This window comes from Sus scrofa, chromosome 15 (assembly GCF_000003025.6).
Source record: "Sus scrofa isolate TJ Tabasco breed Duroc chromosome 15, Sscrofa11.1, whole genome shotgun sequence".
Taxonomy (NCBI): domain Eukaryota; kingdom Metazoa; phylum Chordata; class Mammalia; order Artiodactyla; family Suidae; genus Sus; species Sus scrofa.
The window spans coordinates 138,793,322-138,813,447 of record NC_010457.5 but is presented as its reverse complement, the minus strand read 5'-3'; the positions used below and the strand labels follow the sequence as shown (position 1 = coordinate 138,813,447).

Here is a 20,126-nt window from a genome sequence, read left to right as displayed (position 1 = left end):
ACACACAGATCTTATCACTGTGCAGGAGCTGGGTGGGTTCTGAGGATGAGCGGTGGCCAGGGAAGGTCGGATGCTGCGGGGCGGGGGGGGGGAGGTGCGGTCGCCCCAGCCCCTCCCATGGCCGTTTCCTTGGCCCTGAGCTGGGCCATACCTGGGCACACGTGGTCACTGTCACGTTAACCCGGAGAACAAGGGCCCCCTCCTGGCTGGCGGGCCCGCTGGCTGCACCCAGGATTTGCTCCCCTGGGGGGGCAGACACAGGGTCACAAGGGGCCAAAAGGGAGGCGCCTTCATCCTGGGCTTCCCACCACCCGGCCTGCGTGGGAGCTCCGTGCCAGCTTGGAGCCCGCCTGTGGCCAAGACCTGGGCCCGAGAACGCCCCGTGGGGCCCCCCAGGCCGGGATGTCCCCGTCAGAGCACAGGCCAGGGAGGAGGGTGGAGGGAAAGCTGCCCCCACGCTGACTCCCACGGGGGGTGGGGGCCGTGGCCGCCCGAGGGGCACGGTCACATTTTCCCAGGAAATTCTGTAAGGGGCTCGGGAACATGCGGTTATTTCTTTTCTAAAAGTGCCCAGAGACCTAATTATAGGACATGGAGCAGCTGGGTTCAGTTCCCTCAAATGTTATGAAAGAGCTAAATGAATGTCAGGTTTCTTCTTAGAAAAAGAAACAGAAAACTTTTACCAGAAAGTAGCGGGTGGGTCAAAAGGAAAAAAAAAAAAAAGCAGAGGAAATGAGGCAAAGGTGAAGGCAGAGGCCTTGAATGGATAGCGGGCTGTCGGGCCAGCGGCCGGCCAGCAGAGAAAGTGCTGGAAAAGGCAGCGGGGGAGGAGAACAGGGCTCCTCCCCAGGGGGTCCTGGGAGGCGGGTTTAAAGTGAAGATTCTGGAAGGTCCCCCACGTCCCGAGTCCCCAAGTCCCCGCGTCCGGGGTCCACAGGCTCCCAGCTCATCCCACAGCTCTCTGGCCCGGAGACCCCAGGCTGCCCAGGCAACCGTGGAAAGGACTCTGCAAGCCCTTGCGTTGAACCAGCACGGTCCCCTTGACCTTCATGAGGGCCAGGTCCCAGCGAGAGGACACAACGGCTCCCTGAGGGTGTCACTCAGCCCCAGAAGGCTGCATCCAGCGGGGGCGGGGACAGGGACAGGTCCGGAAGGAGGCCAAACCCGCAGCAGCGTTTTCTGAGGGCAGGGCCATCCATGCATCCCTCATCTTTATTTGTATGGAAGTAGAGTTGCTTTACAGTGTTGTGCCAATTTCCGCTGTGCAGCAGTGACTCAGTCATACACCTACATGCTCTCTTTTCTATACGCTCTTCCATCCTCGTCCATCCCAGGAGACTGGTCTCTGTGCAATAGAGTAGGGCCTCGGTGTTTATTCTAAATGTAACAGTTTGCATCTGCTGAGTCAGAAAGAGAAAGACAAATACCATATGATATCACTTCTACGTGGAATCTAAACTATGGCCCCAATGAACCTATTTACAAAACAGAAACAGATTCACCGCCGATATTTAAAGGGAGGAAATAGTTCAGAGAAATTAGAACTGGAATATGTGTGAGACACAGGACCAGTGCTTAATTCTTGCCTTTGCAATGACCCTGGGAAATGCCTCGATGTTAGGTTTCTGTACTCGCCCTATTGCTGAAGCTCTTAACGAGGAAAACCAAATTATTTTGTTTAGATATGTAGTTTTAAAGGTATAAGGGAATTGAAGTTTGTCAATAAAACCAAGAATTTGATGTGTTTAACTTGAGTTAATGCAACAACAGTTAACTCCTTAAACATGATTGCATTATAGGCAACATTAGATTTTATAAGCAGAATAAATAGGATGTTTGGAAAGACAGATTTCTAGATATGAGACTTTATTGTGTCAAGGACTCAGTGCTTGAACAATTGTAAGAGGATCCTTCCCCGGCGGGAAACCTGCTGTTGGCACTAGAAAGCCACCGGACAGGGGGTCCAGGGCTTCCGTTTTTACTGTCCTGGATCTGAATAGCTGGGCGTGTCTAGTGCGGTTTGATGATAAATGACCCAAACCAGGACAGCAACGAAGACACAACGCGAGCATCAGAGCCCAACACATTTCACGACGCTCTGGCAAAGGAGTGGGGTTGGGGAGGCACCTGCAGAGCTGCCCGAGGACACCTTCGCAGTTTGCTGCTTTCCTGGAAAGATATAGAATAAACTAAATTGTCAACTGTAACCAATACTGCTACTAAAAATGATAAACTGTCAGCGCTCCAAAGGGTAAGATTATCACAAAGATACCATAGCAGGGTCGGTACCTGGGGCCTGGAAGAGCCTGCCCCCCCCTTCATCCAGAAAATTCATCCAGGGAATTGCTAAAGAAGCAGGACCTCACACACCCACGGCAGACAGGACCAGAAGGCAGTCTGCCGTGATGGGCAAATAGCTATGATGTTAAGAAAAAGAAACAGCAACGTGCACCAAAGGGCCCTTGTATTATTACAAAGTCAAAGGTGGACAGAAAGAATCCAATTATGCTGAGAAAAAGCAGGAAAGGAGAAAGGCTCCTAGGGGGCGGGGAGACTCCAGCTCACCGGGGCTTATTCCTTGGTGCGCTTTCTGGCTTGAGGTTGTCAGCACAGATTCGGCCCCAGGGCATCTCTGGGCCCACAGGCTTGACACCAGAGGCGCCTTGTCAGCGGCTGCACACTGGGCTCTCCCAGGGCCCTGCCACCACCTCAGTCCCCCCGAGGTCCCGGCCCAGCAGGACCTGGGGCCTCAAGCTTCCTTTAACTGTCCCGCAGGCAACCTCGGCCGGTTTCCCGACGCCCCCGCCGTTCGCTTTGTGGGCTCCGCGCGCGGTTTGATCCCTTTTCTTTAGACATCGATTGTCTACAGGGTGCTTCTCGCTGCTCCCCCAGGAAAACCGCACGCTCCCGGCAAGGTGGGCCTCAGTTCCGTGGCATCAGGCCTCTGTGGGATGCTTCCGCAGGCAAAGCCGTGCCCTGGTCTCTAAAATCCACGGAGGCAGGCCTCGGTCAGAGCTGCTGCAGTGAACAGGCCCAGAGTGAACTGGCCACCTTGTATCCAGGCGGTTGTCCCAAGTCGCGCAGAGGGACAAAGCCCAGGACCTGGAGGCGCCTCCCCGCAGCTCCCTCCTGGGCCCCGGTGCAGGAAGGACGAGGGCCTCGGCCCACAACCCCTGGTGCTTTGTCCCCGCAGCCCCGGCATCGCCTCTCCTGGGTCCCCGAGCCTGGGCCAAGCCGCCCGGTGGTTGAAACCTCTGCCCGCAGACCTAAGGAGAAGCATTTAGTAAAAAGGCAGCCAAATAGGGCTGATGGCTCCAGGCAACAGGAGCATTTGAGTAGCTGTGGGGAGGGGACGGGAGCCCTGGGACCAGCCGACATGACCCGAGGGAGGCAGGCCTGCCGCGTAAATTCCCTGCATCACCCACAGGACCGTCGGCAAGCCCGGGACCCACGGGCCTCGGAGTCAGCTCTGCACTCCTGAGGAGGCGCTGTGCGTGTCCCCAAGGACCCAGCCGCTTGGGTCCATGTCCTTACCCCAGGAAAGGGCCCTCGCTGGACAGGCTCACCCTGCGGGGGTGGGGCTGGGGGTGCCCAGGGGCTGGAATCGAGCGGGGGGTGGGGGGGAGCCTGGAACTTCCTGCTGCGACCGTGGCGCGGCCACTGTGCACAGAGGGAAGCTTTTTCCCTGGTCACTTAGAGGGCGCCCCCCTCCCCCGTCCCTCTGGCATTTCAGAAAAAGCTGAGCGGGTTTTCCTGTATCCACCAGAGGGCCCAGTGTGAGGTCAGGCCCCTTCCCTGACTGGTCAGCATATGTGGCTCCTTCATGAGGACAGCTTGCCCCCCGGGAGAGAGGGAGGAGGAGGGAGACAAAGGGAACCTTCTCGGAGCCCCGACGACCCTGCCCCCGGCCGCGAGGCCACTAAAACCCCAATGAAGCACTGCCCTTCCCAGCAATTCCAGTTCCAGAGGGATCTCCCAGAGGCACAGCGATGCCGAGGCAGTTGCCAGCACTGGCTGGCTTTCTTCCTGTCTTGGGGACAATTCTGCACAGGAGCTCGGGCCCCTCTGGGACCTGCAGCGCTGGGTTCTCTGTTTTCCCTCTGACTACACAACAGAGCAATAGGTTAGGTCCCTGGCCCCCAGGGAGGCCTGAGCAAGGCCCTGTGGGGGAGGCGCTTCCCAGAACCCGCCCCCAGCACCTCGGTGGGGAGCCCAGACCCCGTCCACTGCAGGGTCTGCGGGACCACGGCCCGGCCCTTCCTGGGGACGGAGCACACATGGCTGGTGGAACTTGATCCCCAGATGGGACATGAACCACCGGGGGCAGAACCCCGGAGGGCGAGGGAAAGATGCTGGAGCAGGGGAGGGGACTGAGCTCGGGATGGCCCCCCCAGCGCCCTTTCAGTGGGGCCACCCTGCCGGCCACCACCCTCTCGGGGCCTCGCTGCACTATGCCCCCAGGCGGGGGATGCACGCTGGCAGGGCCTGCACTGTCCAGCTCATCTCACGCATTGAGAATGTGGCCAGCCTGGGTCATCCAAGCGCTGTGGCCGACTTCCGCTGCCACCCTCCCGGGCACTTTGCCATCGGCACTGAGACTCCTTCCATCCAGCTGGGTCAGCTGGGGCCTCGTCCTGCCTGGACGTTTCTCTCCCATCATTGTCGCTGCTCTGAAGGGCTGGGGAGGGAGTCCCGGCCCACCAGGGGTCACTAGGCCTCCTGGTCCCCCTCACCTGTGCAGCTTGGGAAAGGCTGGCTGGAGGCTCCCAGGAGGCCAGGGTCCAGCAGGTGTCCATCCTGCCCCCCCACAGCCAGACGGGGGTCCCTCCCCCTTCCAGCTCTGACCCTGAGGTCTGCCCACTCCCCTCCCCTATCTGCCTGGGCACCTCTGCCCAGGGCCCCCATTCCCACTTCACCCAACCCCAGAACGCAGACAGGCCCCCCACCCCGTCCTGGCCCCATGGGGACCAGAGCTCAGCACAGGCGCGGAGCCCACAGAGCCCCCAGCCCGCTCCACGTCAGCCCTGGGCTGTTGTGCAGGCGTCGGCCTTGGGCTGCAGGCCAGGCGCTGACCAGAGCCCAGTGAGCTTTGATGTTTCTTAACTAATCTCTGTGGAATCCGTGGTCCTCCCGCCACGCAGGCCCCAGGAGAAAGGGATAAAGAAAGACTCGTGGGCTTGGAGAGGAAAGGGCGAGACAGCAGCGCCCAGGAGCAAATTGGGAGGGTGGCAGCCGAGACGGTGAGGATGCAGGACGAAGGGACAGAGGTCTGGGCTCGATGGGGGCTGGAGAGTCCTGGCCGGGCAGCTCGCTGAGACAGCGGACGCTGGGGGACTTGCCCCGGGCAGCCCGACCCCAGAGCCCCACCTGCTCCTTGTGCAGCCCCGCCCACTGTGAGCACCAGGCAGGCAGACCCTGGGGTACAGACCCCAGAGCTTCCTGGCGCCCCTTCCTCCCCTCTGGGCAGGGCCACCGTGACCCGAAAGCTGTGTCACGAGGCTCTCTGGGTCCCAAGTGCACGTGCAGATTCCAGCACCCGCACCCCTGCGTCCTCGGCGGGTCCAGCACGTTAACGGCACATCAAACACACCTTGCGGCTGACTTTCAGTCTTCACGGAAAGACCCCTATTCTCAGCCCTCTGAGCTGCCAGCAGGTCGGGGGACTGGATTTGAGCCACCGAGTGACAGTGGTGACCAGAAAGCCAGACCCACATGCAGGGCAGTGTAACCTCTGCCCCAGGTAGACATCTCTGTTGCCCAGCTCTGCCCTCCGTCACCTGGCTGCCCGGGGCTACCCATTTTACAGACAAGAAAACAGCCCTGAGATCACCCAGCCTGCAAGGTGCACAGCCTGGGCCAAGCTCTCCACTGTGGGGAGAGGCAGGTCGCGGCAGAGGGTGGGGTGTGGCGTGGCGTGGGGTCACAGGCCCAGAGCCTATGTCCTCCTGCGGCCAGCTCCCAGCCCAGCCCTGAGGCTCCTGGGGGAAGAGTCCAGCAGCAGAGAGAGAGCTAGACCTGCCTGGCATGTGGTTGCAAACAAGCTGCCTCAGAGCTGAAATTTCAGTTTGTTCAGAGATAAACCAGAGCAGAGAACCTCCCCCCACCTAGAGAAAAGACTCCGCTCTGGGTACCAATCATGTCCCATTTTTTATATGAATATTGCTTTCACGGTATGTTCCGTTTATAAAAGTTCAGGGGCTACACCCTTATGACATGTGTGCTTTTCTACATTAAATTAGATTTCAATGAAACAGTTTAAAAAAAGCACAAACTCCATTTCCAGGCAATTTTCCCTGGAAAGGCCTTTCTCCCAGCTGCTCGGGTGCTTTTCCACTCCTTCCCTGAGGCTCTAGGCAGCGGGAGCCTCGGTCCTCATTTAAATGGGAACCACAATATTTAAAGAATAATTTCCCCTTAAAGTGATTTATAAATAACGGTGAGCTGGGCCACTGCTGCAAAGAATACAACAGCTCTCTGCAAACTGATACAAACAAGTCTTCCAAACGGTATAGAGGCAGGTGTACAACAGGGCATCATTTGAGTTGTTACAGAGAGAAGATGGAGAAGTAACAGGTACCGTCTCGTGACTGTACCCGCACACGGACGCCCAGCGCACGGCAAGTGAGAACTCGGTACCGCCGGGCAGAGGAGGACCAGCTCAGGGGAGGAAGCTTCTGTCCATTGCATCATTTTTTACACCTTTTCAATTTTGTTCCAGGTGAGCTGCTACTTATTAACAGTTAATTTGATTTTAATGGATAAGCCTTGTTTTTTTTTTAAAAAAAAAAAAGTCCTGTTTTCTCTCATGGCTCGTTCTCAGATCTGCTTCCTTTTCATGGGCTCCTCTTACCTAAAAGGAAGAATTCCGAATGCTTCCCACAAACTCCTGCAACATCAAATGGCAGACGTCATAACCTTGAGCAAACAGGGCTTGCTCTTCAGGAGCTGAAAGAAAAAGATGCCGTCGTTTCCCTCGTAAAAATCTGCAGGAAGGCACATGCTTCAAAGCGCAGGCTGATCAAAATTCCCCAAGTGACACACAATCACAGCTCCTTTCTCCAATTTAAAAGAAAAGCATATTGAAGCTGTGAAAAACAGCATGACAATTTCTTTTAAAAAATAAACATAGAACTTCCATATGATCCAGCTCTTCTACTTCTGGGTATATACCCAAAAGAAGTGAAAGCAGAGATTCAGATATGTGTGTGTGCATCAATGTTCTGAGAGGCATTACTCGTAACAGCTAAAACGTGGGAGCAAACCAAGTGTACACTGATGGCCAAGTGGATCATAAATGTGGTCCCTGCAGACAAGGAATATTACTCAGCCCTGAAAAGAGAGGAGAGTCTGACACAGGGCACGGCAGGTGTGGACCTGAAAGTCATCGTGCTAAGCAAGTAAGCCGGGCACAAATGCCCTGTGTGGTACCTCTTATCTGAGGTCCTTAAAGCCGTCAAATCTTAGAGTGAGAGGGGAGGCTGGGGCTGGGAAGGATGGAGAGTGAGTCTCCGTTCTGGGGCGGATGGTGGTGACGCCTGTTGCCATGTGCGGAGACTTACCGCCAGGGACCTGAACCCCGGACACTGGTCACAATGGGAAATTTTAAGTCACGAACATTTTGCCATTATTTTCAAACCTAAAAACCCTTTCAAAAAGGTACGATCATATTTACAAAACAGAAATAGATCCCAGAGGTATGGTTACCGAAGGGGAAGGAGGGATGGATTAGGAATGGGGATGAGCAGACACGCATGTCAAGTATCAAACAGGCAACCAGCGAGGACCTGCTGCGCAGCCCGGGGTCTCCACTCAGTCTTTCACCACAACCCACAGGGAGGAGGACCTGGAAAAGCAGAGGTAGATACACATACCCCAAATCGTCGCGCCGTATACCGGAAACTGACATGGCACTCGACATCAGCCTCGCCGCCGTACAAGTAAAAGGAAATAAATAACCGCTTTTCAAAAAAGCATCTTGGAAGAAAAGCGCCTTTGGAGTCGCTATGTGGAAAGCTCCTGGGAGCGGGGGCACTGCCGCACACGCCTCCGCCGGCTGCCTCAGGTTCTTCCCAACTTGTCGTACGATGGACAGGAGGCGTTTGCAGACCTGGCCACACAGCTGCCTGACAGCCCAGCCCTGAGCCCAGTCCCCGGCCTGCAGGTGCTCATGAGATCTTGGGCCTCCTCCCTCCCTCCCTCCTTCCTTCCCTTCCTTCCCATGATAGGCTCTGCTCCCACCCCTCCTAGAAGCTTCCCAGCCTCCTCCCTCTTTCATTAAGTCAGTCGCCAATCACAGAGTGAGTTAAAGGAGAAAAGGGTTCCCATTTTCAATTTTCTAGAAGGTTAGAGCTTCTGGGGGTGGGGTGGGGTGGGGGGAGGAGAGAATCATCCGTCACCCCCTCCGCCCCCGTCCACCCTGTGCACATGGGGAGAGGCCACAACTAAGGCAGACAGGTCACAGCTTCCAATACAGGATCCAAACCCAGTTTCCTGGGAAAAGGGAGAGCGGGGGAGTCATTACAAGTTGGGTTACCGTGGAGAAAAGCCTTCCGCACACTCACACTGAAACGCGCCATTCACGCCAGGCTCGGGGAGCTTCGAGCGGGGACATCGTGGGGCTCAGAGTGGGGGATGCAGGTTCTGAAAGCATCTCTCCTGGGCCACCCCCACCTGCGCGAAAAGGAAGCAGATGCTCGGGAGGCCCCTGTGGAGGTGGCCAAGCCGGGGAGCCCTCCCCTGGACCTTCCTGAGGAGCAGGGCTGTGCCCACCCCTGCGTGCTGGACCAATCACAGCCGTCTCAGACACGACTCCTCTCTAACCCTGGGCCCCCAAGGGGCAGGGCCGAGTCTCGGCCTTGGGACTGAGTAGTCTACTGGGGGAGTGATCCCAGGGGGGCTCTGAGAAGGTGGAACTGGGGGTGGGGGGCAGATCCAGGGTGCCGTGGAGCAGGTCAGCGCTGTGGGATGTTTGTCCTCCAGCCTCAGGATCCTGCTGGGCAGGGTGGCCCGGGGCTGCCAGGGCCATCAGGCTGGACGTGCAGAGGGGGACTGAGTGGGGGAGGGGGGGTCCAGCAGCAGAGACGCCCTGGCAGAAGGGAGCTGGGTGGGGTGCTGAGGTGGGGAACCGCTGTGTCACACCTGCAGTCTCACGCTGGTGGTGGCCGGCACGGCTAAGCTAAAAGGTGGATGGAGAACAGGTAAGGCTGGGTGCAGAGGTGACCCACGTGATAGCCAAGGACCCCGAGGTCCAGAGAAGGGACCTGAAAATCAGAAGAGCTTGGCTGTCCGTTTACACAGCAGGGCTCCCATCAGCCACCAGCAACTCAAAGTGGCAGACTCGGGGACCCCAGGGGGCCCAGTAAACGTCACTAGAAGCTCTGAGCACGGACACCATCCCCACCAGGAGCCCGACAGCCACAAGCATGGAGCACCTGCTGTATGCCCAACAGGCACGGGGTCCAGCCGTGAGTACCGTCAAGTCTCTGCCCTTGAGAGGCTCCCAGTCTAAAACACCAGAGAAGCATGAAATCGAGAAAAGTGAAAAAGGCCTCAAGAGGTTTGAGATTTGTTTGGTGGAGGAAACAACAGCTCAAGGAATTCGCCGGGAGTTCCCTGGCAGCTCAGTGGGTTAAGCATCCAGCATTGCCACTGCTGTGGTTTGGGTCACTGCTGTGGCACAGGTTTGATCCCTGGAACTTCCACAAAAAAGGCGGAGACTAGCTAAGCTTTCCTGGAGGGAAAGGGAGGCCCTCAAAGAGAAGGTGGCACCCAATGAGACCGAGATGAGAGGTCTTTTCAAGCAGGCCAGGAAGGGGCACTTCGGAGACGCGGGCAGCTCGGAATGGAGGGGTCACAGAGGACAGAGAACAGGGCACAGTTAGGAGTGTCACACGGCAGAGGGGGGGTTCATTCCCCCCCACCCTGCCCATGAAGCTAGGGGAAGGGTTTGTCCTGAGAAGGAACAGAAGCAGGGCCAAGTTGCAGAGTGCCTATGTAGTAAGTGTCTCAGCCAGCTACCTCCACGTAAGACACATCCCAAGCCGAGTGGCTCACACACCAACGCTTCACCATGTGTCCAGACAGCTCTGCGGACCTGGCAGAGTCCTCTCCCCTCCACCGGCTCTTGCTGGGGTCGCCGGGTCTGGCGATGGGGGGTCTCACCCCTCCCCAGGCATCTCGTGCTCCAGAAGGTGTCCTCACAGCGGAGGCAAAGGTCTATGGCGAGGCCCCTTGTGTCAGCCTAAGCCACCCCCGCACTCTGCGGCCGAGGCCAAGCCATGGGGCAGCCTGGAGCTGGGCCGGAGGCTGACTGCACCTCTGGACGGCAGGAGCCGGCGTCCACTGGGGGCGAGGAGGAGGATCAGAGCCTCTTTCTCAGTGCAGGGAGCAGCTCTAGGAGAGCCTTCGAGGGTTTTATGGGAAGGTGATGCCCTCAGACTCCTTCCGGGGAAGAGAATGAGGCCAGTCGACAGCATCTGCTGTGTATTCAAGGGACGAGCCCTGCTCTGATCTTGGGTGTTTCTCCTCAGCCTGCGGCACAGCGTCAGCGGGTGTTTCTCCTGGAAGCAGGGGTTCCTCCAGGAAGAAGGCTGGACCATGAAGGCTGGCATCCTCGGGGGCAGCCCCTTACCCCATAGAGAGGGCCGGATTCCAGGGAGGGACCTGACCTCACCAAGGCCGGGTGCGCCCCGGGGGAGAGCCCGACTGGAGCTGCGTCCTGAGTCACCTCCTCACTGCTCTTTCAACCACGACAGCTTTGCCCAAATTTCCTGGCAAGCTCTCTTTGCCCTTGAAAAGATAAGTGGCAATGACTGCAAAAGCAGCTAAAGAGAAGTTGCGATACTAAAATCCCGGTTTTAATGTATGTTGATCTAATGCGATGCTTTCGGACACAAACATAAAGAAGGAACAAAAATTAAAAAGAAGGAAAGCCTCAGCTAGAAACTTTACTAATAAACCGTGCACAGCTTGGTACACAGACGCCGCTAACTTTTGTGGGGCCTCTGCCAACTCTTCTCAGGCCGTTGGTGCGTGAAAACAATGTAATATAGTGATTCAATTTTCTAAAGAATCAGTTAGCAATTAAACCGAGAATGTTTGGGAACAGATATTAAATTCTAAAGAGAATTGCCATTTAAACTTTAACTTTTCTGAGCAACAGAGGAATAGCCGGGAACAGCTAGGAAGTTTCCCGTGATTTTAAGGGAGGAAATTATAAAAATTGAGGTCAAAGACCCTTTGGGATTCTTTAAATGAATCCGTGACCTTGATATGGTTCCCGAAAGCGACAAGGGCACTTAGGATTGTCTTAGGGGCTGTTCGTGTGATTTTGTTCCAATGATCGGATCTGCGGATGGCCAAGAAATTCCTGGCACACCGGTTATGGGTCATCGGAAGCTTCAATTGTTCTTCACAGAAGGTTCTGGAAAAAGAGTGCATCTATGTTGGGAAGGTAGGCTTGAGCAGGAATCCTCCCTCAACTCTATTTCTTCATTTATCCAACAAGTTCAAGGACTCAGAATCTGCCACATGCCAGGTTCACCCAAGGCCCCCGGAAATCAGCAGCTGGCACCTGCTCTCCTGGAGTCGCATCTGCTTCCTGGTCAGAGGCCTCATAGGCTTGTGCTCGGAACCCTGTTTTGGTTAGAAGAAGCCAGCCTCCACTTCAGCTTTTAGCGCGGCCTCCGGCTGATGTATAACCAATCGCCCTGAGCCAGTGCTTCTTCTCACGCGTTAAGTGAGCGTTAGCCCAGATCTCACCAACAGCCAGGAGGGTGCTTTGGAGACACACTGCCTTGCTCTGGAAGGGGCTCCTCGGGCTGACCGTGTGGCTAAGTACGTCCAAGGGCAACAGTGTATTCGGGACCAGGGTAACTGGGACCAAGAAGGCAAATACCGTGGGTGCAGACCCAGGAGAATTGGGGCCATTGCTGGGAATTCTGGTTGAAGGAGGAACAGGGAAAAACTAAATAAAGCTCCATCAGGGAAAATGGCCTACAAATGAAAATGCTAAAAAACAAAACAAAGACGAAAAGGCCCTTCGAGAACAGTCGGGAGAACTCTAGCGGAAATCCCAGAGAAAGGGTGCCCTTCTGGGCGCGCTTCTGGTGCGGAGAAGCAGGCCGGGCGCGGGAGGGCACAGACGGCGGGTCCGCTCGCTGGTGAGGAAGGCGATGTGGGAGCTGACGGGTCGGAAAGCAGGGCGGCTTCCCTCACGAGGCGCTGGACCCGAGGTCTGCTCTTGGGACTTACGCCCTCACCTCCCAAATCCAACAGCATCCTTCCAATGGCTCTTTCTCTGGGTTTTTAACGACACCCCCCTTCCACGCCCACACTGCCCACGGGGCCCCACCCAAGCGCCCCGCTCTCCTTCGAGGTCAGACTTCTACATGGAGGACCTGCCTTCCCCCCAGTTTCTCCTCCTCCTCTCCCAGCCCCTCGCCTCGGGGCGCCTCAGAGACCACGTCTCCTCCGACCTTGACAGGTGACCAACCAGCCAAGTCCAAAGGCACACGCCCTCCTCGTCTTCAACCCTGGACCTGCGCTGCCGTCCTGGAACCACTCCCCTGCCTTGACCTCCAGGGCGGCCTCCGGTCACCCCCCCCCCCCGCCTGCTACATGGTGGTCGTTGTCGAGGAGTAACCCTGCCCGGCCCCGCCCTGCGCCGTCTCCCCCACTCTGCTCCCCTCTCAAGCCCGCTCCTTCCCTGGGCCCGGTGCCACCAGCGCCCCTGTGAGCCACATGTTCGTGACTGCTCCACACTCTTCCTACTCGACACCTGCCTGTGACAGTCTCGAAGGCATCTCGGCCTGAACTCCCACCACCCGGCCGCCCCCTCACAGAGCCTCTAGGATGGGGTCCTCCAGGGCCCCCTTCTGAGGGTGTGGCCCCACCATCACCCAGTGCACAGCCCAGGGTCTCAGAAGGCGTCCACACCCACCCACCCACACCCACTCTCTCTCTCTCCCTCCACGTTTCTAATCTAACACCAAATCATGTTCACGTTACTTCTCGAGTTTTTTCCTCTTTACCCAACCACTCAACCCCACCAACCCCGGCTTCTCTCACCTGGAGGTCCACAGCTGCCTCTAACCCTTCCATCCTCTGCCCTCCGTCCTCCACAGGGCACCCCCCTGACCTCAAAAAGTTAAGTCGGTGATGTCAGCTCCTTCCCCTGCAAACCCTTCGCGCTCTTCAGATCAGGGCAAGCTCCCCCGACCTGGCCAGCCGGCCCCGAGGGGTCTGCAGCCTCCCCGTCACCACGTCCCCACCCCAGCCCTGGCCCAGAGCCACAGCTCTTCCCTGACCTGCCCCCTGCTATCTTCCCTCCCCAACCCCACTGCCAGCACCTCGCCTTCCTCCATCACCTAACTCACTCCCTTCACCACGTTTCCTTGCCAGGCTCTCCCCAGCCTCCTTGACCAGGTCAAGGTCGCCATGTGTCACAAGCTCTCAGAGCGCCGCACACCCCATCCTTGTCTGCATCAGTCCCTCCTCTGTCCGCAGCTGCTAAGGAAGGAAAGCTGCATCAGATTCCTCTCCTGCTAAACAGTGTCCAGCAGGTTCTTTCCTAGGCTCAGAAGAGCATCCACACCCCTAACCATGGCCTCTGAGCTTCCCTTAACAAGACCCCTGGCTCCGCTTCTGGTTGTGCCAAGGCTGCGGCCCCTCCCCGACCCCAGAAGGCCCTGCTCGCGCAGCCTAAGAACCTCGCAAACCGCTCCCCCTCCTGGGAGGAAGAGGTGGTCCCCGCTCATGCCTTCAGGAGTCTGCGGGGGGTGTGGGTAAGAACACTCAGCACGCAGCCTACGCTCTTACGACGGGACGGGTGCAGCACAGCAGGGCCGCCTGCAGGCAGGACCGACTCGAGACCTGGTTCATCTCCCTACCTGAACACTCCCACGATCGAGGCTCAAACAGAAAGAAACCGTCTCCCCGCCGGCCCTGCAGCGGCCCCCCTGCTCCCAGCTGCTCTGGGTTCGACCGTGTCAGAAACGTCCCGCGAATGGAACCACCCAGTACTCGCCCTCCTGCGACTTGGGATTGCCTGGGATCACGTCCCCACGGCTCCTCCGTGGTGTCGCGTGTGGCTGGTTTCCCTCCTTCTCGGGCCTGAGAATCCCCTGTCTGGGTATAAAAGGCATTTTCTTCGTCTGTTCACCCCCCCCACCCCCGCCGTGGACGTTTGGGTTTTTCCACGGCGTTTCTCTCGTGCGAATAAGGCTGCCGGGAACACAAAGGTGCAAATACCTCCTCGGAACCCTGGTGTGGTGGTCTTTGGGGCGATACCCAGAAGCGGAATTGCTGGATGGTACGGGAGCTCTATTTTCGGCCTTTCGAGGACACTCCCTTCTTTTTTCCCAGGGTGGCTGCACCGATTTTCGTTTCACGTTCCCACCAACGCTCGAGGGTCCGGTTTCTCCACATCCTGACAACATTTGTGCTTTTTCTTTCTCTCTTCTTGTTTTCTTTTTTGTTCTTTTGTGGGGTTTTAGAGCTGTCTCTTCAAGTCCCTTACCCATGTTTTAAATCTAGTTATTTGGCTTTTTTTTTTTACTATGGACTTGTGTGTGTTCCTTATATATTTTAGGTATTCAGCCCCGTCCCATAAGTGATGTGCAAGTGGTTTTTCCCATTCAGTAGGTTGCTTTGTCACTCTGTTGTGCCTTTCCTTTGTGGCATAGAAGCTTTTTAGCTCAGTGTGCTCCCTCTTGTCTATTTTTGCCTTTTTTTTTGGCTTGTGCCTTTGGCGCACTGCCCAAGAAAAAAATCATTGCCAAGACCAATGTCATGAAGCTTTTCATCTACGTCGTCTCCTAGGATTTTTACAGTCTCAGGTCTCACATTTACATCTTTAATCCATTTTGAGTTGATTTTTGGACATGACGTAAAATAAGGGTCCAGCGTCTTTCATGTGCATGTGGAAATCCAGTTTTTCCACCACCGTTTGTTGAAGAGACATTGCTGTTTCCCATTGTGTACACTTGGCTCCTCGTCAAAGATCAAATGACCAAACATGCATGGATTTTTTTTCCTAGACTTTCTATTCCATTCCAATGGTCTACACGTCTGTTTTTGTGCCAGTGTCTTACTCTCTCAAGTACTTAGCTTAGTAATTGGAAATCAGGACATGTGCTGCCTCCAGCCTCGTTCATCTTTCTCACGGCTATTTTGGCTATTTGTGGTCCTCTGTGGTTCCGTGCGGATTTTAGGATGAGTTTTTGTAATTCCCTGAAAAACACCGTCGGCATTTTGATGGGATCACAGTGAATCAAGACCCCTTTGGGTGGTGTGGACGTTTTAACAACGTGAAGTCACCCAGCCCATGAGCACAGGATGCCTTTCCATTCATTTGCCTTTAATTCTTCCATCAACGTCTTGTGATTTTCCGTGTACACGTCTCTCACCTCCTGAGTTAAGTTTACCCCAAAGCGTTGTATTGATTTTGTTGCTGTTGTAAATGGGATTGGTTTCTTAATTTCCTCCTCAGAGGCTTCATTATCAGCGTATAGAAACACAAGATTTTTGAATGTTGATTTCATATCCCATAACTTTATGAGATTCCTGTATTAGTTTAGACGGTTGTTTCAATGCATCTTTGGGGTTTCTGCCTGTAAGATGCTGTCGTCTGCAAACAGAGATGGTTTTCGCTTTTCCTTTCCAATCTGGATGCTTTTTATTTCTTTTTCCTGCCGAGGTACACGTGGCTTCGCATACACGTCATCGTGCCCTCCCGCAGTCAGGCCCCAACCTCTCTGTCGGTGGCGTCCCATCTCGGCAGCACGCCCCCTGCCCCGGTGCGCCCACCGCAGTGCATGATACATCATTGCCCGGTTCGTTCACATGTGAGGTCAGCAGAGTAACGGCTCCTCAAAGATGTCCACAGCCTGATCCCCACAACCCATAAAGATGCGGGCAAAGGAGAAAGACCTGTAAAACAGGGAGATGACCCCGGGCTGTCAGCAAGGGCTGGGCGGGGGCCGGGGTAAGGTGACCACAGGAGTCCTTAAAAGTGGAAGAGGAAGGAGCAGAGCCAGGGAGCAGCTCAATACAGAAGAAGGGCCAGAGAGACGCTGGCTTAGGAGAGGGAGGGAGGGGACCGCAGGCCAGAGGGAGCAGGGGCTCTCAGACCCCGAGAAAGGCCAGGCGACAGCTCCCGCCCAAGCCTACGGGAGGAACGCAGCCCTGCCCACACCCAGATTTCAGCCAGCGAGGCCCACATAGGGCTTCTCACGTCCAGAACTGCAAGACCACGTTTGGGGAATTTGTTACGACAGAAAGGGAAAACTAATACAGGTGTCTGTTTTCTGTCTCCCCCCTTTATGCAGTAAGCTCCGTAAGAGCAGGAAGGTTCGTGTGCACCGTGGTTTGCACGGCATCTAGCAGAGTGCTCGGCACTTAACCGCAGTTCCGTGACTATTTGCTGAAGGAATCAATGAATGAAGAATTCAAAGAAACCAATTGACAAAGACAGACAGATAGCTAGATAGGTATCTCTTGAGGTCCGCATCGGGAAGGCAAAAAGCATGGCCACTGCAAATAGAAAAAGGAACCAGTCTTCTCTTTGGATGTGTTTTATTCCCGCCGTCATGTCTTGCTTTGCGTCCTTAGGAAGCACACGTTCCCACAGAGCTGGAGCCTGGCTGACGCTGGCGCCTTTGTGCAGATGCGTGCCGAGCTTCAGGCCGCACCCAGCCCCGGGCAGAGTCCCTCCGAAGGGAGCCCCCACACCAGGCGTGGGGAGCTGGTGACCTGGGCTTTCTGCTGCTGCTTGGTCTCTGGTTTCTCCACACGGAAAGAAAATCCAGGGACGCCAGAGGCAGTGGGGGCAGAAAGGAGGGTCCGGTGACAGTGACGCAGCGGCACAGAGGCTGGGGGCCCGGGGACAGTGACGCAGCGGCGCAGAGACTGAGAATGGGAGCCACAGGGAGGGAGGCTGGGGGAGGGGATGCCCCATCTGTCTCGCCCTCCCCGCCCCTCCCCCCCAGAGACACAGCCCCCCCCCGGGGGGGGGAAGGACCCACAGACTTCCTCTCACCAGCAGCAGGTGTCTGGGGAACAAGCCACAAGGTGGGATCAAAAGCAGGTGTGTGGGGCAGGGGTGCTCTGAGGCAGAGGGAGTGAAAAGGGGAAGATTTTAAGGCTGAATAACTGGAAACGTGAATTAGATGTGGAATAAACCAAGGCGTCTGGAGACAACTAGAGGGTGACTGCTGAGAGACGAAGGGGGAGAAGGTGGCACTCGGGGAAACGGGACAGGTGGGGGCCCGCGGGCTCCTCCTCCCTGTCCAGCCCTGACCCTGGGGGGCCGCCCCCTCCGGGAGAGTGCCCCTACTCTTCGGGGGAGGGGCCACTCAGCCCTCGGAGGGTAGAAGGAGGAAGGTGAAGCCGGAGGGAAGAGTGGAGAAGGGACGGGCAGAGCCTCCAGGGGACAGAGGGTCACGTGTGCCTCCCGCCGTGACCTCTTCCATCCTCAGGTCCGTCAGCCTGGGGTCCAGGGGTGGGAGGGATGCCCTCGGTCCCTGACGATTGTGCCAATGATGAGGGCTCCTGCCCACCCTCCCCTCAGTACCTGCCGCCCCCACCTTCAGAGTCCCCTCGCCTCTCCATGGCATGTGCACCCTCACCTGCAGCTCGCTGCCCGCGTGTCTCTGCCTTGGCTCAACACCTTCGCTGGCGTACTCGTCACCAGGGAACACGGGTCAAGAACAAATATTCACTAGGAGAAAAAAAATAGAGGAGGGACTAGAGGAGGGCTCACAGCCGTGAGAGGAAGCCATTGACCCCGCCACGTTGCAGAATTCCCTGGGCGCGGGCCAAGGCAGCAAGCCCACGGGCCCAGAGGGTCTCACTGCCCGTAAACAAGGGCTCCCTGCACAGAGAGGGCCGCCCTCTTGGCTGCAAGCGCAGGAGAGCACCCGCGTGGGAGCGCCGAGTACAAGGGTGCCGGAGCGGGTTGACACGGTGCTTAGCGGGAGTTATTCCGGACGCGAGCAGAGCTATAATTTCAGAGACAAGCCAACCCTCCTCGGTCGGCCTTAAATACAGTATGCGTGTATATCTGTCAGGGTGCGATGTAAAGAAAGCCGCTCCTACCGGTACACAGAGAGCACGTGTCAAAGATTTATTCAAGGCATTAACGACGGAACCAAGAGGTGGCCTCGCTGGGGAAGAGCCGGTGGGCACTGGCTGTTTTTAAGCAGCAGGGTGAGGGTGGGGATAGATACTTAGGTTAGAAATAAGCCTGGCTCGTGCCCTACAGGGTGACGGCACCTTGAAGTTTGAGGCTCTCTTTTCTGAGACTCAGGAACTATTGCACGGAGCAAGCACCTGCACGTTCCCAAAATCTCGGCCCAGCAGGGAAATAACGTGTCCACAGTGGGTTCGTGCCCCTGAAGAATTCAACGGCTTTCCCTGCGCCTGTGCGACGCGTCCCAGGGCGACACGGAGGGGTGGCCGCCACCCTTGTAATTATTTACAAGCTTTCTAAAACTACGTTTTCAAATTCCTCCACGTCAGAGTGGGTGGAGAGGTGGACGGGGCTTGGGGGCTGGCACAGGCTCTCTGAGGTGTGTGGAGTGGAGTGGGGGGTCCGGAGAGCTCTACCCAGGCTTCGGGCATCATCCGCGTGGGAGCAGAAGCGGAGCGCGCGTGGCTGCGTGCTCGGGCCCATAACCGAGTCACTTTGCCGAACAGCAGAAACGACCGTGACCTTGTCCATCAAGTCGACTCCAACCAAACGTTACAAGAGAAAAATACCGTCGCTGGCAGAATACTAGGAAAGGGGAAATAAAAGGAGCCTTATTTGCCGATGATGTTATTTACACACAGACCCTTCGGAGGCGTCTCAAGCTCGTCGGGCCGAATCGCTTCCCAAATTCACATGCGAACGCTGTGGCCCGAGAGCTCAGCATGGGGACTGGACCTGTAACCAGGTGAGTCCTGATCCATGACGGGTGTCCTTACAAGGGGAGATCAGGACAGAGACAGATGGAGGGGTGGCGGCCCCAAGAGGATGCAGGGAGGGGACAGCCGGCTACGAGCCAATGACAGAGGCCTCCAGGGAACCGGCCCTGCCCGCTTTTGGACCTTGGACTGCCAGCCTCCAGAGGACCCTGAGACTGTAAGTACCTGTTCCTCATGCCACCCTGGCAGCCCTGGCAAACTTACCCAGAGCGGATCCCCAAGTGTGGCGAGTGGGGGCCTGCAGGGAGCCCCAGGGGCAGAGGGCGGGGTGTATCCACGCCCCACTGCCCTCCCCTCCTCCCCGGTGTGGGCTTGCGTCCCCCGGGCCCTTGCCTTCTGCTGGTCCCCGGAGGGCACAGGGCAGGCCAGCTGCACCCTGAGCAGGGCACTCGGACGATGATAAAGCAGAAGCTCCCCAGCAACAAACATAAAATGTTCCAGAAGAGAAATTGCGTTTGTATTTGGAGGAAAAGTCATGACGGATCAGGCGACACGTTTCACAAGAAACAGGCATGGTCTTATAAAGAAAATTATAAAACTTTGCTGGAGGCCATACCGGGAGGCTAGTTTAAACAGACGCGTCTCGTTTCTGGATGTGAACCTGTGTTGGATAAAATGCAGAGTGTCCCAGACTACGTGTTAGTTTAACCAGCTCCAGCTCACACTGTAAGAAATTGCTCTACCTGAAACGTTGATTCTCAAGTTCTAGTGGAAGCAGAAATAGATAAAAATTGCCCCCCAAATTATGAAAATTAAGACAATCCTGGGAGACTTTCCCTGTGGTCATCAAATCGAGTCCCAGAGCAATTTTAATCGAAACTATCAGACGCTGACACAGAAATACACAGATTGATCCATAGGCCAATAGATCGATACACGAGGCATAGACAGTCCAACTGTGCTCCAAACGGCCATTGATTTTATTTTATGTTTATAAGACATATATGCACATATACATAGATGTGTGACCCATGTAGTATGTGTGTGTGTGTATATACATAGATATGTGACATGTAATATATATGTATATGTACATGTATATGTGGCACGTGTAATATGCATAAGTAAATATAATATATGTATATATACATACACATGTGGCACGTGTAATTCATGTATGTGTACATATAACATATATGTGTGTGTGCATATATATGTGA

At 56.0% G+C, this 20,126-nt stretch overlaps 1 long non-coding RNA gene across 1 annotated transcript; it reads right to left on the bottom strand.

The window, feature by feature from the left end:
• On the bottom strand, positions 1,805 to 19,376 carry LOC106505803. Its single transcript, XR_002339244.1, has 5 exons — positions 19,171 to 19,376; positions 17,628 to 17,719; positions 6,851 to 6,945; positions 2,566 to 3,266; positions 1,805 to 2,169 (listed from the first exon to the last, which is right to left on the bottom strand). It is a non-coding gene; the product is annotated as an uncharacterized LOC106505803 (long non-coding RNA).